The 8011-nt window shown below is 43.6% G+C and overlaps 1 long non-coding RNA gene across 1 annotated transcript in view; it reads right to left on the reverse strand.

Annotated features, from left to right (window-relative positions):
* Nucleotides 1–217: 217 nt before the first annotated feature.
* Nucleotides 218–8011, reverse strand: part of LOC109378272 (uncharacterized) — a 21296-nt gene continuing 13502 nt past the window's right edge. Inside the window, exon 3 of the long non-coding RNA XR_002122969.1 lies at nucleotides 218–716. This is a non-coding gene — a long non-coding RNA (uncharacterized LOC109378272). The remainder of the gene's footprint in view (nucleotides 717–8011) is intronic.

Genomic DNA, 8011 nt, shown 5'->3' on the forward strand with positions numbered 1-8011 from the left:
TACTTGTCTGTAATTCGCTTTGGATTGGTCAGTAATTCGTAGATGTTTGGATTTTACAGATCAATCTTGCCACTCCCCACCACTTCTGGACAATATGAAGGCTATCATGTTTTTATTTGGGTCCATAAGACATTAATATACATCTATCACCACCACACTCTAATAAAATAAATTTTAATACACACACATACGGGGAAGGCCATATTCCCAGAACAAAGGAAAATAACGTAAATTGCATAAAATTTTCTTTTTAGAAAAAAAACCTACATTTTCATTGTTTTTTGCATTTTTTCCTGAATAGGTGTAAACTTTGTAACAGGCTAACACTGGTCTGAAGACTGGCATTTGGAATTATTGGCACAGAATTGACATTGATGAGTGAGAAAATGGAGGTGAAAAGTCACTGCTTTCAAATGATCTCAGTGCATTTTTCTCTAGATTATTTCCTCTGCTGCTTCAAATTGCAGGAATGCTTTTAGTTAATAGCACTGGTAGCCAGGACTCCTTTCTATTTGTCTCTTGGAATTTCCTCACGATCACTTGAGTGGGAGACATTACTTTTTGAAAAGTTATTGTTAACAGGAAAATAATTCCCAACCCGGTGCCTTAGGAATTAAAAATTCTCCCAGTTACAGAGAGTCAAAATAACGGGGAAGGGTAGGCCCATTGTAGACAATGAATATTGGTGTTCCTCAAGACAATCGGCATGTCTCTGCCTAAAACACAATGAGATTGTCATCACTAAACATATTTATTAAATAATTACTAAGTATCTTTAATTGATAAAAAAAAAGACAGAGAAAGATTGTGTTCTTTACTGCATCCCACTCTACAGCTTTTCAAAGGGATTTAACAACAGAAAGGTCAACTTTATGAGCCTACTGAACAGGAAGGTCCTTTAATGAGTTCACCAAATGTCAGGGCCAGGTCAAGGCATATTTCTCTCCTTTCTCCTTCTTTTTAGTGAACTCTTGCTCTATGATGATTAATCTTCCATTGCATTTTCCAGAAGCCTTATCAGTTGACTTGGAGCAACACCAGGGAAATCTGGGAGCAGTTTAAGTACCAGCAAAAAGCATCCAGGACAATCCAAGATGAAGCCCATTTTGGCAGAAAAAGAGTGAATTTACACCTGGCTTTATAAATGAGGAGGTGCTTTTTCCTTCCCACTCTAAATAAGAGACTGGTTAAGCTCTTCAGGCCCTTCTCCTCCTCCCCACTTCGTGGAAGTTTCTTGGCACTTGAACTTCTCACAGGCCTAGGAGAGAAGAGCATTTCTGAGGTCCTAAGGATCCCTGAGAATCATTCTGAGTCTAATGGAAAAGAGCTCATAGCTCTTGTGCAAAACTGCATCTTCTTTACTTCTGTGGATTTCGATTATCTAGTTTTTATTTATTTTTTAACTTCTGTGAGATTAGAGAATTGAAAGTTTTGCTTATTAATGCAACTCAGTCAGCCAGTATTTTCCAACCATAAGATGTGGGATTCCAACCTGGTAGAAGCATAAAGAACAATCAAGTGTAGGGACATTTCTAAGTGCTTTAATTAAGGTCAAACTAGGAGAAGAGTCAGGAAAAGAACTAAAAAAATAATATTTGGAAGTGTGGGGGAGATTACAACTATACTGAACTAATGAGTCTTTTAAGTGTCAAAGGTAAGTTATAATTTACTAGACACCTTCTGTGGGCCAGGTCCTTTCATACATAATTTCACATCCTCCTACTAATAATGCATCCACGGAAGATTCTATCACACCTAACTTGTGATTAAAAAAAAAACACAACTGATGCTCAGGAAGATTTATTCATGTGTTAAGGTCAAACAGCTGGTAGGCTGTTTAGCCAGAGCCCAACCCAGGTCTGTCTTCCACTTGGTGTGGGAGTCTGTGCTCTCCCCACCCCATCATGCTGCCTCTCCAACCCTACAGCCCAGCGCCCAGGAGACAGGTGGATCAGCAGATACAGAGCAAGCACTAGCACCTCCAGGCCTGGGGGAGGGGAAGCACAGGGCGGGGATGCCCCAGTCTATATTCAGTCCACTGTTCTGTCCCTCCCAGAAGGATCCATCTTCATGTCCACTGGCATCACTGAGTGAAAGAAGTTAAAGAAACATGGTACAGGACAGGGGCTGAGAGCTATCTCCATCTGAGCATTGAGTATGAAGCCAGGCCAGAGCCTAATATCCACACCCCAGGGAGCCCAGGATTTAATTCCTAGTAACAGGAATGTTCCTGTGTTCTGTTCTCAGGGCTGATGAGAACAGACAGGAATGTTCCCGCAATAGAAATAGGCTAAAAGGAGAAATTGGCAAAAGGAGGTTTCTAGAAGGATGTTTTTAAGACTATCCAGCCCACATCAAGCTAACTAAAGAGGGAACGTTAAGTCTCAGTGGCTCCTTACCTGAGCCTATAGCATGACGCTAATCAGTGCCCAGCAGAGTGGCCGGCCCTGATCTCTAGGGGCAGATTGTGAGCTCTGGTCATTTTCCTGCAGCCATACAACTAGGCATTAGAAGTAGCACCTGCCCCGCTGAAGGGTGTGTGCCTGACACACCTGACAGCTTCCTACTCTTTGGTCCTGAGAAAATAACACCAAATAATCAAAGTGAAGCTACAGAAAGTCATGACTGCCAGAAAATGTTAGGATTTACAGCTAGTAAAGACCTTAAAAATCATTCCAAATTTTATAGATGAGGGTGAATTAATTTCTAAAGGCTATTAAAATCAGTAAATGGCAGAATGTGAATACAAACTCGACTCCTGACTCTTAGTCCAGTGGGCCTCCCATTACGCCATAAGGAAAGGCAAAAATGAAGTCCCAGAAGGGCTGGAGATTCATCTCCTTCTGCTTCTTTTCCTCATAGAAATATGGAATGGAGCCAAACAGAACCAAAGATTCAGGCCACCGGAAGTTACAGGTTTATCTCAGATAAGTCTATTCTTTGCCCTGGTTTAAGTATTGACCATAAAGCCTTAAGCCATGGACAACAATATCATTCTGAGAAGTGAGAGCCAAGTACCAGGTTTCTATTTTCTCTGCAAATAGTTCAAGTCCCCTCACAAAAAGGTTTTTAATATAGAGAGAAAATGAGGAACCAAGGTTAGATATAAAATGCAAACCCTAACTTTTAGGGCTATCATGTATTACAAGTCACAAAATAAATTTTTCTTATAATAATGGAAATGAATTTCAGAACAGTTCACTTCCTGAACATAAGTACATATGCTGGAGGAAGCTATCCAAGGTGAGGCCTGATGCACAAAGCTAAGAAGAGGCCTATTTAGGGTTCACAGTCAATGCAGACAATCCATTATCATTCCTGATGGCACACATACACTACCAGTAAATATCTGTGAATGATGAAAGACCTTCAGAAGTCTGTATTGGGGGAGCAACTGTGTTTAAAATAGCACAGTGGGAAAGGTCTGCAAGTCTCTGGTGAAGTGAATAATAATTTATACTTAACACTTTTTTAAAAAGTGATTTTCTATTTCTTTTACGAGCCAAAACCATTAATCCGGAGAGATCAAGTAGGATTTTTATGAACCCTGGGTTGAAGCATCAGTCAGAAATGACTTCTGCAGCAGAAGTGACAGAAAGTGAGTAATAGAAATTAAAAGATAGACAGCTATAGGAAGTCCCCTTTCCTCATGTGGAGAATGCAAGAAACAGGAAAAGGTCACGCTCCAGTGGTCCCATCAGAGCTGCTCTTCTATCAGAGGCAGGCAAGTGAGCAGACACAAACCACCTCACCTGTCTGAGCCTCGGCTTCTCTCCTGTGAAGTAGCACATTCCCTCTTTGTCTCCCGGAGTTGTCATGAACTTAAAATGTGTTCTTTGTAAATTGTAAGATGACATGTAAACTTAAGCTGTTTTAATAGTATTCATGAATAACAATGACCTCTCCCGTCTTGTGGAGGAGGAAATGGGAACAGAACACTAACGCGATCTGCTCGGAGTTGAGCCAGGGGAGGATCTGGGTCTCCTGTTTCAGTCCAGTGGGGCTCTGACCCTCAGTCTCCTTCTCCAGCTGTGGAAGTGGTCCTGGATGGACACTGCTCACTGAAGCTCCTGGTCTCTTGGAGCTTCAGGATGGGAAATGTCCAGCTTATGAGAGGCTGTCTGGTAGGGCTGTATGCTCATCCTGAGAGATTTGACACCAATCCCTATGTACTGGGTCGGGAGGGACACTCCTCTGGGACCCACCACTCGATGGTGGCATTGTCATACTGGGGAGATTGCATCATGGGGGTGGCTTGAGTCAGTGAGAAGGGAAGGATTTCCATCTGCAAGAAGGAAAGGACCTCGGCTGTGAGGGTCACCAGAGGACAGTTCTGGGCTCTCAACCCCAGAAACCAAACTGACCCTAGATGGAAACCCCCAGATGACAGAGTGACCTTAGAATTCAGGTAGGGGCAAGTGACCTTTGCTAATGCAGACAAAGAAGCCACCATTTTTATTTTCAGGATTCTCTTCCAGGGAAATTAGTCCCATTTTGTGGCCTCTATGGACCAAGGGCACAGTTTACCCTGTATTCCTGAGATGGACATGGCTTTCCTTTGGTGTCTCATGAGAACTGTCTCAGAAATGAGTTTTTAACTACCAGGATCAGTAGTTTCTATCATTGGTTGGCCATCAGTGAAGAGACAGATGTGGCAGCCACCTGCCATCACATCCACGTGATTTTTGAGGATGGTAAGAGATCTGTGCTCCCCACACATCAACTGGCCCTGCCCACCTGACTCCCAGGAGAAAGAGGGCAAGCTCCTGTTGCTAACACCGTCATTCCATTTCCAGCCCCAGCCCTCCCCCACCAAACGCAGTACTTCTGGGGCAGGGCTTGAGAATCTGCTTTTTAAGAGCTCTGGGTGCTCTTAGATCACACTTTGAGAAAGATGGTCCAAGAAGTTTTCTGACGTTTTAAAGTACTGTACTAGCAATTTCTCTGTGGATCTTGTTTAGATCCTGTGTGTCTGGTGCTGGGCCTGAGAGTTGGCATTTCTGACAAACTCCCAGATGAAGCTGCTGCTGCTGGTCCTTGGGCTACACCTTGAGTGGCCAGGACCCAGTGGATTTCCAATCTTTATCTGGGCCACAGAGAGAGAAAATGTCAGGTGCAACATGGTCTTACCCCTTCCCTTATTCTATGTAATAGATTCCCTCTCTCACCTCCAGTCAGCTGGGTCCCCAGGAACAAGAGGGACGGCTCTGGCTGCATAGCCTTAGTTTCTCAGTATGGAATTCCACCTTGATATCTAGTGTCTATTAACCCTGCTACTGGAAGTGCTGAGCAGTGGTTTTGTGTGTGTGTGAAGTAGCTACTAAGAAAAAAGAAACAGGGCAAGTGATACACCCGAGCTGAGCTGCCGCTGAGCAGACAACAGCTGCATTAGGAAGGTTGAGAACTGCTGCTCTATGGGGTGATGCTTTGAACCCTGTGGTTGTTTTTTGAGTATGTCTACAAATTCTTTGATACTTTTCTCTTCAAATGGCACAGCTTAATTCCCTCCCTTGGAGTGTGGGTTGTTCTTGATGACTAACTTCTAACAAACAGAACGTGGCAGAAGCAAGTGTGTGACTTCCAAGGCAAGGTCATAAAATGACACTGTCGCTTTCTCCTTGCTCTCTCAAGTCATTTGCTCTGAGGAATGTCAGCAGCCACCTCATGGGGACACTCGAGCAACCCCAAGGAAGAGATTTATTTGGTGAGAAGTGGAGGCCCCCTGTCATCAACCAGCACAAGTTGCCAGGGACGTGAGAAAGCCACCTTGGAAGAGGACCCTGCAGGCCTGCTCAAGACTTCTGGTGACTGCAGCCCCAAGTGACATCCTGACTGTGATCACATGAGACCCTGAGCCAGAGCCACTTACCTAAGCTGTTTCCAGATCCCAGACCCACAGAAACTGTAAGGTAATAAATGTTTATTGTTTTCAACACTAAGCTTTGGCATGATTTGTTACACGATAATAGATAACATAAGCTCTTTTAACATAGTCCTCAAATCCCAAGCATCTTCCCTGCCTGTCACTTTTCTGCCTATAAGACACTCCCTATGTGATTTCTTCCTGTCCCTCAAGTACCTCTGGTCCCGCTGAATTCCAAACCCCTTACCCAGCTAGAACACAGAATCCGCAGGACTCTGCCTCTGCCGTTTTCCAGCACAAAGACTGCTGTCCATGCCACCAAGGATGGCAGAATCAAGTGAGGGTCAGTGAGCTACATGGAGCACACTTGAGATTAGGGTCCTTGGGTTCTCACTGAGACTTTCACTTGTGTGTGTGGGGGGGGAAAGGACAACAAAACATAACCACTTACAACAAACATTTATTGAGTGTTCTGTGTTAAGCAGAGTATTAAATAGCAGGCATAAAAATGGTCCTTGTTTAAAAATTCACAGAAATGACAAATTTTTGTAGCAGGACCTAGTGGTACTGCATTTATATCCCCTCAGGCCAAGGAATGCCTACAGATTTTTTAGAGCCCAGTGCAAAGAGGAAAAGTGGGGTCCCTTGTTTAAAAGATACTAAGAATTTCAAGAGGTTACTAGCAGAATATTCAGTCAAACTGCACATGGGACACGCCTGTGAAGCTGGCCCAGTCCCAGGCGTTCACCTCTTTATGACGGCTGTCAGCGGCTCTTCCTGAGACCTTTTTTCTGGCTGAATGGACATGTTGGCTTACACCAAGAGGAAGCAAGGAATGTTTAATACCCCCGGCAGCAGCTCTCAACCAGTGAGAAGGGAGGAGCAGGGTGTGGTAGAGAAAAACTCCAGCCTCTTCATCCCTTCGGTGGTGTAACAGAGGCATGCTCTAGTCTTCAGTGTTCCACTGGGATTGAGATGCAGTTGCCTACTGTGGTAATTGGGATATTTTCTGGGACCGCCTCTAAAATAAGCCATGTGCACTCATATTGTCTCAGAGTCTGCTACTCAGGGAACCCAAACCAAAACAGGTTTCCTCTTACAAGGCAACTTTAATTAGTAGTGGCTGCATGGAACCCAGTATAATGAAAAAATTTTAAGCTTTATCTGGATTGAACTGGAAAGAATGTAATAACTGATTAATGTTGGCCATCAGCATTGGCAAAATAAATGATGAAAGACCTTGTATTTGGACTTGACAGAAAAATGCAGTTATTGAAGTCTGTTAATCAACAGTCATAGGGTCTTATTTCTGTTACAGATATATGTCTTTCGGCAATAGGGAAGATGAACTGAGGGGTGGCAAGCATGAAGGTAGGAAGACCAATTAGGAACGGAGAAGCTAGAAACTGGGAAATAGCATAGGATATTGAGACAGATACTTTCCACAGCCTGGGAATCCGTAACTGGCCAAAACAGGGAGAAAGCAAACTAAGCTGTCGAGGATAAATTAATCTGTATTACATAAGGGACCACAAGTACTGGGAGCACCTAACCAGCAAGGCCCTGGTTTCACTAGCAAAGAGTGAGAAATGGGAAAGGTCAACGGACCAATTCTGAGAACTGAGAACTGATGGTTCTTTCTGACTCTGAAACTAAACCATGAGCAGCCCATCTCTTTTTTCCCCATAACCATTTCACTGTCTCCTGTCACAGATCTCTTACTCTGCCTTGCCTGTACTCTCTAGAACAGTTCAAAGCACTGACAGTGTTGCCCATCCCACTGGTTTTCACCTAGGAATACTTAATGAAATAAAAATAAACTGTATCAAACAAGATACCATAATCCTAGAGCTACTGGAAACTAAACCTTACAACTTTTCAGCAATTTAGAGATCACACCATGAGACTCTGCCATGGAGGGGAAAGACTAGCTTGGGGATGTGTCCTAGTTGACACTCTTTGGGACTGAAAAACAAAATTAAGGATGAGGATGTCATTACAATGGTATACGAGTATATTGCCAACAAGAGTACCCCTACCCAAGGTTTGGGTAACCATCCAACATCAAAAGTCATTGGACCACATCTGGAAAACCATTCATTTAGAGCAGTGGTTCTCAACCTGTGGGTTGCGACCCCTTTGGGGTCG

Source organism: Hipposideros armiger, unplaced genomic scaffold (genome assembly GCF_001890085.2).
Source record: "Hipposideros armiger isolate ML-2016 unplaced genomic scaffold, ASM189008v1 scaffold_1847, whole genome shotgun sequence".
NCBI classification, from domain to species: Eukaryota; Metazoa; Chordata; class Mammalia; order Chiroptera; family Hipposideridae; genus Hipposideros; species Hipposideros armiger.